Source organism: Chlorocebus sabaeus, chromosome 9, assembly GCF_047675955.1.
Source record: "Chlorocebus sabaeus isolate Y175 chromosome 9, mChlSab1.0.hap1, whole genome shotgun sequence".
In the NCBI taxonomy this organism is placed as follows: domain Eukaryota; kingdom Metazoa; phylum Chordata; class Mammalia; order Primates; family Cercopithecidae; genus Chlorocebus; species Chlorocebus sabaeus.
The window spans coordinates 78494926-78507387 of NC_132912.1; positions in this window are offsets into that span (position 1 = coordinate 78494926).

The following is a 12462-nucleotide window of genomic DNA, read 5'->3' on the forward strand; positions in this document are numbered from 1 at the left end:
ATTTGCTCTGTCTTCTGGCTCTTCACACTGCTTTTCTCCTCCTGTCTCCCCAACAAACCACCTGCTGTGTCAGGGGACAGACCCATGGCCAGTCTGGATGAGAAGTCAAACTAGTTCTTCTAGTCTAGACATCCCCCATAACAAGACTTTCAGAATGACCCATAAGTCCTGCCCTACTTTGGGCTTCGCCAGAGGGAAAAAATCAGAAATTACAATAACTAAAGTAAAAGAAGAAAATAAAAATCAGCCATAATTCCTATCATCAGAAGTATAGATTAGGTTTTGCTGAAATAACAGACAATTCCCAATATCAGTGGCTTAATCCCATTGATATTTTTTTCCTTAAGCTATGATAATCATGTCAGAAGGTTGGCTGGGACATCTGCTTCAATGTTATCATCTTTCCTACTCTAGGACTCAAGTAGTCAGAGCTACTACCTACCATTTGGAACACCACTGGTCGCTGTGGCAAAAGGAAAAGAAGAGAGCGATGAAAAGTCACACACCAACAATTAAATACTTGACGCAGAAATGACCTATGTTACCAGCACTGTCACATGGTCCAGCCCAACTACAAAGGGGCTAGGAAATGTAGCTTCTACTCTGTGCCTCAAAGGCATAGCCAGAAATATTTAGTCAGAAGCACAGATGCCTCTCATAACTGGGGCAGTTAGAGCTATCCAGATGCTTTTTGACTTACAATGGAGTTAAGTCCTGACAAACCCACCAAAAATTAGAAATATTGTAAGTAAATTCTGGGCAGGGTGGCTCACAGCTGTAATTCCAGCATTTTGGGAGGCTAAGATGGGTGGATCACTTGAGTCCAGGAGTTCAAGACCAGTCTGACCAACATGGTAAAACCCCGTCTCTACTAAAAATACAAAAATTAGCTGGGTGTGGTGGTACACGCCTGTAGTCCCAGGTGCTCGGGAGGCTGAGGCAGGAGAATCACTTGAACCAGGAGGCAGAGGTTGCAGTGAGCCAAGATCGCTTTTTGTTGTACTGACTTATCATTGAATATATTTTCTGAATTCCATCATGTATTTAACCAATCTCCTACTGCTGGACATTTAGGTTATCTTGCAAGTTTTTTATATTAAATAATGATGCTCTGGAAATCCTCAGACACATGTCTTTGTGCCCTTGTGCTATTATTTCCTCAGATACATTTCCGGAAAGAAATTGTTGAATCCAGAGACTCAATGTCGTCTTTTACATTTTGATAGATACCACAAAACTGCAAGGCAGTAATGCTGTGTCAAGTTGTACTCTTACCAGTGGCATTAAGAGTTTCAAGAGCTCGGTTTCGTCAGGAATGACTTGATTCCTTGGCAATAGCTTTCACATTAATAGTGATATTGACAACACTTACTACATCAGGCCATGTGCTAAGTACGGGTTGAGTATCCCATATCTGAAGTGCTTGGGACCAAAAATGTTTCAGATTTTGAAATATTTACATTACATATACTTTCTGATTCTGCATCCCAAATCCAAAAAATTTGAAAACTGAAATACTTCAATGAGCATTTCCTTTAAGTATCATGTCACTATTCAAAAGGTTTCGGAGTTAGGAGTATTTTGAATTTTAGATTATTTGATTAGGGACATTCAACCTGTTGTTATTGAGCATCATTTCATTTAATCCTTACAATGTGTAGGGGAGATAGTATAATATCTACTTTCAAGATGAGAAAGCTGAAGCTCAGAGAGTTTAGATAACCCACGCAAGTTTACACAGTTAGGAAGCAACAATGTTGGGGATAACAAAGATTCTCTCCTTAACCAAACTTTCATCAGGCTCCTCTGAGTCATCTTTTTGAGGCCTTGCCCTGAAGGCTTTGTCCTTGGCCCATTTAGTCCAGTTTTAGTAGGAATCCTGTTGGGTCAGTTTAGCAAATATCCCCCTCGCCCTTGATATCTGATGAAATTCCTCATCCCTACCTTTTGGTATTTTTTCACCCTGACCTTCCTTCAGCAAGAAGCTTGTCAAGTCGGTTTAGCCAGAATCTGCCTTACCCCTTGTTTACCCTTATAAAATGTTTACTGTTAGTAATTTTCCATCCACTCACCCTACCCTGTCCCTTGGCTATAAATCTCCGCTTTTCCTTGTTGTATTGAGAGTTGAACCCAATCTCTCTTCCCTGGCAAAACTCCATTGTAGTGGGTTTTCGAGACTTGAATAAAGTCTGCCTTACTGTCTTTAACAAATGTCATGAATAATTTTTTTTTTCTTTTTTTTTTTTTGAGACAGAGTCTCGTTCTGTCGCTCAGGCTGGAGTGCAGTGGCGTGATCTCGGCTCACTGCAACCTCCACCTCCCGGGTTCCTGCCATTCTCCTGCCTCAGCCTCCCAAGTAGCTGGGACTACAGGCAACCGCCACCACGCAGTTTTAGAAGAGATGGAGTTTCACCATGTTAGCCAGGATGGTCTTGATCTCCTGACCTCGTGAACCGCCCGCCTCAGCCTCCCAAAGTGCTAGGATTACAGGCGTGAGCCACCGCGCCTGGCCAATATTTTTTTTAATAGGGATTGAAACCTGGGTCTGTCTGACTTTGTAGACACTTTTACACTCACCAACGTTTTTGACAAAAGAGTTCTAAAAAATTTGAACTTGAATCTCCAATAAACCACAGATACGCTTTAAAACAAACACATTTCATACGTGAAAGATGCACAGCATAATTGGTTAAAAGAAGTTACTATGGTATCAGACTACCTAGCTCCAAGTCCCAGCTCTGCAACTCACAAGCTGGGCAAATCACTTACTTGGCTGTGCCTCTGTTCCCTCATCTGTAAAATGGGGAAAATATCAGTCTGTACCTCATAAAGTTGTCATGAAAATTAAATGAGTTCATATATGTGAGCACTTTGAACAATGTCTAAGTACCAGCAAGCACTGTTATGTATACACTATTAATGTTATGTGTGCAATATATCATATTCATTGTAAAGAAAACCCTGTCCCCACTTAAAAAACCCAAAAAGATGAGATAAAAAGTAGATTAAACAGAAATGCATTATTTTCTGCCTGTCTTCCTGCACTGACTTGCACAGCTCCTGGCTTCCTTATTCTCTCCTTTGGCCACTGTGGGGATTGAGTGTACCCACTTCGAATATTCCAATGGGCCATGGAGACTCGTAATGTGAGCCCATTAAGATCATAGACTTGGGATATTGTTCAGGAAGCAAGAGGCTCAAGGAAACAAGTTTGCACTGAGAATGAGTCTGAGTACCCAAAGATCAGGCCAGAGTCCTGCTGGGAAAGGGGCATGCCTGGCGCCTCATTTCAGCTAAGCACAAAGTTTACATCGCACTGGGGACTTTCCCTGACCCATCTCTTTTCAAGTAGCTCCCTCGTCCTGAGTCACTTTATTCCATCACTTAGTTGTATTTTCTTCTTCACTGCTTCTCCGAAATTGTCCAATTTCTTTGTTTGTGTGTTTATTAACTGTGTCCTTCATCAAGATATAGGATGCCATCTATTTCGTTCATATTAGTATCTCCAGTGGTTAAACCAGTTCTGGTACAGGGTTGATGCTCCATCGATATTTATAGGATGAATGAGAAATTGAACTTTCTCTTATCACCACAGGGACTGCAAGAAGCTAATAAATAGAAAAGAAGGAACTTGAGAGCTTACTTAGATAACTCCTCGCGCATTGCCCACCCCCTTCCACACACTCCCAATTTATAGATGAGAAAATTGAAATTCGGAGGTTAGGAGACCATCCAAGAACATACACAGAGCAGGACTGAGGGCTCCTGACTCTTTACTTGACATCCAGGGGCTACACCATGATGCCTTTTATTTGTGGGAGGGAATAGGAGAATGCAGAAATTTTCTTTGTGTCTGAAATAGATAAGAAGGTTTAAAATCCAGGCCCTATCATCTATCCAGTGTGAGTCAGAACAAACTGTGTCTGCCTTCCATGGTTTTGAAATAATTTTGATCTAGGAAAGAACGAAAAAGGAAAAAAGGAAGGGAGGGAGGAAAAGCAGAAAAAGGAACAAGGAAGAAGAGAAGGGAAATGTTAATGAGGATATTTCTTTCCTTTTTGGTGTTGGGAATTCTCTGGAGGGTTTGCAGCCCTGGGCTAAGGGATACCTTCTTCTCTGATTCTTCTGGGCCACAATTTCATTTGGCCTGAGCTTTCTGTGGGAGACTAGATTTCAGGTCTATTTCAAAAGACAAGATTATTTGCCTACTACACCTTTTTGTTGAAATTTCTGAATCTTTTCCTATACTCTACTTCTTCTGAATTACATTCTACCTCCTCTTGCTTTATTTGTATTCCAGCTAAGCCTCACTTCCTCAATGTCCTTCCACATTCTCAACAAAGATGTATCATATATTTATTGAGCTGGAACTTGTTATATACAGTTACTTTCACTTCCCCTTTCTATGGAGTCCTCAGACATCTGTTTGAGTAGCTTTATTAGGCCTACTTTTTTTAACTTACGGAGACAGGGACCCAGAAAAGTTGAGTAATAACTTACCCTGGTATATAAGTCACATTACTAGAATTTGAAGCCAAATCATTCAATTCCAAAGCCCATGCGCTTTCTGTTATATCAGAGCTACTTCCTCTTAACACCATGTTAATCAGTTAATAGCAGACTTGGCTGCAAATAACAGAACATCCCATTAATAGCACCTTAAGCAAATGGGAAGCTTATTTTTCTCACATAATAAAACATGTAGATGTGCATTATCAGGCCTAGTGTAGCGGCCCAGGGATGTCAGGGGAGACTCAGGTTTGCTCTGTTCCACTGTGCCCACCTTAGCGTGTTACTTTCACCCTCAGACATGTTGCCACTTGTTGTAAGATGGCAACTCCGCCTGCAGCCTCATGCCACATTCCCAAAAGAAGAAAAAGGGGGAAGGGGCAAAAGCCCAAACGAAATGCCAGTTGGATTTGTCTTTTTTAAAGATATTTTCTAGGAGCCTCACCAGAGACTTCTGCTTGTATTTCTTTGCCCAAATGGTGTAGTGGGGGAGCCCCTTGCTGTATGGATAAAGAAGAGATAAGTTGGAGATTGGATCAGTCAGCCAACAATACCTGCTTCATCTTACTTGGCTGAAATTCTTTACCTCTTTACTTTCACATGGCTGCCTAATTGTTTTGCGAGATTTTTCAGAAGCATCCAGTAGTTCTGTAAGCCTAGAAACTGGATTTTACCATCTCCTGCACCCTGCCTGAGGCTAAGCTGGCCTCAAGGAGTGACTAGTAAAGATTGACTGGAAAGAACTGCCTTCCCAAGAAGGCCATGGGAGAGGAAGAGCTTAGGAGACAGTGACAGAGGGGAGAAGACCCATCCAGGATCATAGGACACATTCCTAGGGTTCTGCAGGTCCTGGAGTCATGTAACTGAAGGCTGCTGCATGGTTAGGCCCCCGGGACATGCAGGATTCATAAGAAGGTAGGAGGGATATAAGCCATCTCAGTCCACCCAACTAAGCAGAGGGGAAGAAAAGCATGAGGTAAGCCTGTATCTGTTTTTGCCATCTCACTCCATTTTATCTATAGAGAGGAAATGCTTGCACACATCATAATGACATTCTTTTTAAAGCCTGATTTCCTTTCATTCATTTTAACTCTCTTGATGCTGAAGCCAAGCTCTCTGATGGCTGTGTATGGGAGAACCATTATTATGGGTGGCAAGCAGGGGAATCTGTGAGATGTTGGAAAGTCTCCTGCTCTAGAAATAGCTCTTCCTAGGACCCTAGCAATGTTGGACAGGCCACCATTTGAACTTAAATCTTTTTGGCCAAAACATTACCTGGTATCTTTTTCTTTATTGCTGCCTCTTCCACACTTTTTTTTTCTCTAGAGGCAGGATCTTGCTATGTTGCCCAGGCTGGAGTGCAGTGGCTATTCACAGGCATGTACTACGGTCTTAGACTCCTGGCCACAAGCCTTAGCCTCCTCTGTAGCTGGAACTACAGGTGTGTGCAACCATGCCTGGCTCTCCCACTTTTTATTTTATTTATTTATTTTAATAAACTATAGACATTTAAAGAGGAAAAAGCCTGGGTGCAGTGGCTCACGCCTGTAATCCCAACGCTTTGGGATGCTGAGGCAGGTGAATCACTTGAGCTCAGAAGTTTGAGACCAGGCTGGGAAACATGGTGAAACCCCCGCTCTAAAAAAAAAAAAATACAAAAAATTAACCAGGCGTGGTGGTATGCACCTGTAGTTCTCAGCTGGAGGCTCAGGTGGGAGGATCCCTTGAGCCTGGGAAGTGAGCCATGATCATGCTCCTGCACTCCAGCCTGGGTGACAGAGTGAGACCCTGTCTCAAAATAAATTAAATAAAAATAAAAAATAATGGCCGGGTGTGGTGGCTCACGCCTGTAATCCCAACACTTTGGGAGGCCAAGGTGGGTGGATCACTCGAGGTCAGGAGTTCGAGACCAGCCTGGTCAATATGGTGAAACCCTGTCTCTACTAAAAATACAAAAATTAGCTGGGTGTGGTGGCTCACATCTGTAATCCCAGCTACTTGGGAGGCTGAGGCAGGACAATCTCTTGAACCCAGGAGGTGGAGGTTGCAGTGAGCTGAGATTGTGCCACTGCACTCCAGTGGGACTCTGTCTCAAAAGAAGAAGGAGAAGGAGAAGGAGAAGGAGAAGGAGAAATTCATCATCTCACTACCCAGGTAATCCATGTCCACATTTTAATGAATGAAAGTAATTCACCTATGTATTTTTAAAACTTCCAATAGTAAAGTATAAAATGAAACATAAAAGTCTTCATGCCTCAGCTCTTTGTCTCTGCCCAAAAGTAGCCACTTGTAAAATATTTTTTATTGCTTTTAGAAAGTGTGTTTATTTCTGGACCAGTGTGCGTGTCTGTCTGTCCATTTATTCCTATAAAATTGACATAAAAGGAATGATTCAGTATACACAGTCCTTTACCTCTTTTTTCCCTGTCTCTGATACACTCAAAGCTACTTCATTCTTTTTCACAACTGATAATAATCTATCAGACAGGAGGAGCCCCATAGGCTATGTAACTATCCTTTACTGATGGGTTACTTTTCCTTGTTTGCTGTTACAAACAATACTACAGGGAACACACCTGTACGTATCTCTTGACCAACATGTGCAGGGATAATCATATAGGTAAATTCTTAGCAAGCAAATATTACTGAGTAAAATAATATGTACCTTTAAAAGTAGATGGACTTTGTCAAGCTTCCTTCCAGAAATGAACCTGTCCACCACCCCTGCCCCATATCAGTGTCTGACAGTGCTTGCCTGTCAATAGCCTTCTCAGAACAGGCCTCATCACTGTTCTCATAACAGGAGTTAAGAAACAGCCTGTTGCTGCGTTTAATTTTCAGTATTTTACTTACAAATAATATCGAGCATATTTTCATACTTACTTTGTCTTATTTTCACTTTTTGGTGATTAACTACTGATAAGCCTTGTCAATTTTTTTTTTCCTATTGGATTGTTTGTTTTTATTTTATTTACAAAAGCTTTTTGAAAATGAAAGCAATTAACTCTTTTCCTGTCACATCCATTATAAATATTTTCCCAACTTGTCACTCATTTCTTCTCTTAGTTGAGGGTATGTTTTTACCCACCCCTCTAGAAAAAAAATCACAATTTTTATATAGTCAAATGTAACTTTATGGTCTCTGGGTTTTGAATCCTTCCTAGAAAGGCCTTTCCTATTCCAGGAGCTTAAACATAGCCATGTATTTTCCTAGAACCATTATAGCTCATTTTCTACATTTAATTTTTTTTTTTTTTAGACGTTGTCTCGCTCTGTCACCCAGGCTGGAGTGCAGTGGCCTGATATCGGCTCACTGCAACCTCTGCCTCCCAAGTTCAAGCAATTCTCCTGCCTCAGCCTCCTGAGTAACTGGGACTTCAGGCGCCTGCCACCACGCCCAGCTAATTTTTTGTATTTTTGGTAGAGACGGGGTTTCACCATATTTGCCAGGATGATCTCTATCTCCTGACCTTGTGATCCGCCCACCTCAGCCTCCCAAAGTGTTGGGATTACAGGCATGAGCCACTGTGCCCAGGCCTACATTTAACTTTTTGATCCATCTGGAACTGATGTTACTATAATAACTGAAGTAAGGATCCAGCTTTATTTTTTTTCTCCAGTCAATTGATCCAGCACTGTTTACTGATTAATTGCCTTTTCCGCACTGTTTTAAAGTGTTACCATTTCATATCTTAGTTCCCATATGATTTTGGTTTCATTTATGAACTCTTCATTCTTATTCATTGATCTATTTTTCCCTAATGCCAAACCATTTTAATTTTTATAGCTTTAAAATAGTTTTAGTATCAATCAGCTAGTTCTTATTGTTTTTCATTTTCAACACTTTTTCTGACTAATCTTCATAATTAGTTTTAAAAACAAACATTAATATTATTTTGTTAAGTTAAAAATTGCTATTTCAGTTGGGATTTCATTAAATGTATAAATTAACTTAGGAGGAAATGATATTTTTCTATCAAAGACCATAGTGTGTCTTTCCGTTTGTTAAGTCGTTTTTAGGTCTGCCAATAGGTTATTAAAGACTTAATAACCTAGAACACTTATTAAAGACTTAAGCACCTAGAACACCTGGTGCTCCCTCTTGTTTGTGAGATTTCATGTATCTTATTTCTCTATTCATCCCTTCTCAGATCTTCACTTAAAAGTTACTTCCTTCGGCCAACTGCGGTGGCTCACGCCTGTAATCCCAGCACTTTGGGAGGCCTAGGCGTGTAGATCATGAGGTCAGGAGTTCGAGACCAGCCTGGCCAAGATGGTGGAAACCCTCTCTTCTAAAAATACAAAAATTAGCCTGACGTGGTGGAGGATGCCTGTAATCCCAGCTACTCAGGAGACTGAGGCAGGGAATTGCTTGAACCTGGGAGGCAGAGGTTGCAGTGAGGCGAGATGGCACCACTGCACTCCAGCCTGGGTGACAGAGCGAGACTCTGTCTCAAAAAAAATAGTCACTTCCTTCAAGAGACCTTCCCTGAACCTTGGTTGACAGTACCATTTCCTTTGCTCTACTCCCTAAAGGTCTTTGACTGTTGTCTTTTGTAACATCCAAAATACTTAGAAGTGCTGCTGTCATACCTGCCTTCCTTGCTAGACTTCCAGCTCCAGGAGAAAGAGAGGCACGGCCTTCCTTGGTGCTGTAACTGGAGCTCCCAGACCGCCTGGCACATATAGATAACCAAGGGGTATTTGTTGGATTGTAGCCTAAAACAGCCTGCTGCAAATCTGACATTTTTTGATGTCTTTGGTTTTACCTTAAAACTCAGAAGAATTTTGCCTTCTATTACATACTATGTTTGTACTATTTTAAATGTAAAATGAATGTGGTTTTTTTTTAGTGGTGGAGTAGATTAACAAACATAACAGGTGGTGACCATGGGTTTCCATGCCTTTGTGAACGGCTAGAGATTTAAACTCTCCATCTTTAACTTAAAAGATGAATTAGCTTCTTAATGAACTTATATTATTATTACGGGTTGAATGTCTGTGTTCCCCCAAAATTCCTATGTTGAAATCTAATTCCCAATATAATGGTGTTTGGAAGAGGAGCCTTTGGGAGGTGATGAGGTCAGGGGTAGAGCCCTCATGAGTGGGATGAGTGCCTTACAAGGAGAGACTAAAGAGATGAGCTGTCTTATTTGTCATGTGAGGATACAAGGAAAAGATGGCCATCTGCAAACCAGTAAGCAGACATTCACCAAACCGAATCTGCTGGTACCTGCATCTTGAGTTTTCCAACAAACTGACAAAGGCAATTATGAACGAGGTTTTACTTTTCCCCCAAATATTTGTTGTGGGAATTAGCAGACCCTAGTTTGCAATAGGTGAAAGAATCTCATCATTCACACTTTTCTGTGGGCTCCTCCATGCCACTTATGTGAGCCAAAGTCTTGATGAACAGTGGGGAATAGCTGGGTGAGCTACAGGCCGGCAGAAGGAACAGCCCAGCACAAACAGGCCGTAGACTCTGTGTGGCAATATGACAAGAATGTTTGATGAATAAAAACTGAACTTCATAAAGATGAACTTCCCAAGATTGGATGATAGACCCAGGGACACTGAAAAAGCAGTCACCAAGAGGGATAGAGAGAGCCCAAGGGGACTGTGTGCAGACTTCCCCCCAGCTCACACCAGGAGCCTGGTGGGAAAGGTGGAATTCCAAGGAGGGAATTCTGTCTGCTTCAGTTCAGGGTAGAGGCTGGGCACCTGGACGCCAGAGCCAGATGCCCCGTGTTCATAATCAAAGCACAGACACTTGCTAATGGGGTAATTATAGGCAAGTTAATGGGGTAAAATTAGGCAATTGCCTAAGCCCCAATTTCCTCTTCTATGAAGGGTTTTAATAGAAGCATGAAATAATATGTATGAACTCAGTGCCTTGCCTGTATTGCAATAAAAGATGAACAGATATTACTATTACAGATCACTAAACCAGAGCATTCAAAAAAGCCCATTTTTCAATCTCAGATATTGATTCTCCAGATCTGAGCTGGTTACTGATTTAAGAAGATGCCCAGCTGGGCGCGGTGGCTCACGCCTGTAATCCCAGCACTTTGGGAGGCCGAGGCGGGCGGATCACAAGGTCAGGAGATCGAGACCATGGTGAAATCCCGTCTCTACTAAAAATACAAAAAATTAGCCGGGCGCGGTGGCGGGCGCCTGTAGTCCCAGCTACTCAGGAGGCTGAGGCGGGAGAATGGCGTGATCCGGGGAGGCAGAGCTTGCAGTGAGCCGAGATGGCGCCATTGCACTCCAGCCTGGGCAACAGAGCGAGACTCTGCCTCAAAAAAAAAAAAAAAAAAAAAGAAGATGCCCAATCTAGTGAAGACAATTGCCCACAAACATAATTTGCCCTTTGGTTTCCTTGCAGAATTTTCCAAATTAAAGCGAGCTTGACTTTGTGCATATGACTTAGTTTACACACATGGGTAGAGCACTTTCCTGGAATTTGACATGATGGTAAAGTAGGAGAGCAGCAGAAGGATTCCAGTGCTCAAGGATCAAGGAGTCAATAGGACATTTTTCTTCTACACAGCAAATCATCCTCCCTATTTGGGGCCTCTATGAAATAGACGAGATGATATATTAAAACCTGTTCTTAGAGTCTGGCTTGAATTCTTGCTTTGCCATAAATGTTGTAGGTGATGTTTGGTGGGTTATCTAACCTCTCTAAGCTTCAGTTTCTATATTTGTAAGGAAGGTATAATAACATAACCCCAGAGAGTTATTATAAAGAGAAACGCTTAGCACAGAACCTGTGTGTGTGTGTGTGTGTGTGTGTGTGTGTGTGTGTATGTGTGCCACACCTATATACAATGCAACAGGGAATATACCTGTACATATATATGTGTATACACACACACACACACACATATATGTATACACACACACACACACACACACACACACACATGCTTGCATAAATATCTGGGAAAGGAAATATTTCGGGCCTAAGCAAACCAGTTCTATTACTATGCAGCCTGTTTCTCAGGAGAAATGTTGCAGACTCCCACCTCCCCTGTCCTGAGCCTCCACTCTGGGCAGGCCTATTTGCTCCTCCAAGCACAGTAGCATCCTGCCCACACATGGATTATAAGCCCTGCTTGGAAATCATTACCATGATGTTCTTGAAATTGGCACAATTTTGCCATAAAAAATGCAGAAAGGTACTCACCTTCAATCCATGGGCACAGCTGTAAGAACTGCTTCTAGCCTCATGTCCTCTGAAGCAAGGGGTCATATATTTTTCATTTATTTACATATCTATTCTTCACTGGCCAACTTTTATGTTGTTTTTTGTCTGTGTATTTCCCTGGGTTTGATGAGAATCAACGTCGCAATGAACATCCCCATACTTTGGCCTTCTAACACAAGTGTGAGTGTTCTAAGTAAATATCTAAACGTGTTCTTGCTAAGTTTATAGTACACAGTAAGTGCATTTGCCACTACACTGGATTTTGCCAAGTTGCTTTCCAAATATTTTGCTAGATTTCTTCCTAGGTACCTTTTCTTTTGATTGGTATGGAAATTTTAAAAATTGTCATTTCAATTGTCACTGGTAGATAAAAATGTTATGGACTTTGATTTTTTAGAACTTTTATATATAACAAATTTGCTGAGCTCTTTCACTTATTGTAATAATTTACCTATAAATTCTGGGATTTTCCAGATGAACAGTCTTATTGTTTACGAAAAATATCATTTGTGTTTCTTCCATTCCAAACCTTATGCATTTCATTTCCTATTATGGTCATATAATACGGCAAAAAAATCTACAGCACTATGTTAAATAAAAGCAAAACTGTGATAGTAAATGCCTTTGTGTTTTAAAAGCATGCTAAATGCTTTTAAATTTTTTGAATGTTTTAAAAGCATGCTTAAAAAAAAAAAAAGCCAAACAAATCTTTGCTGATAGAAATCAGAATAGTGATTGCCATC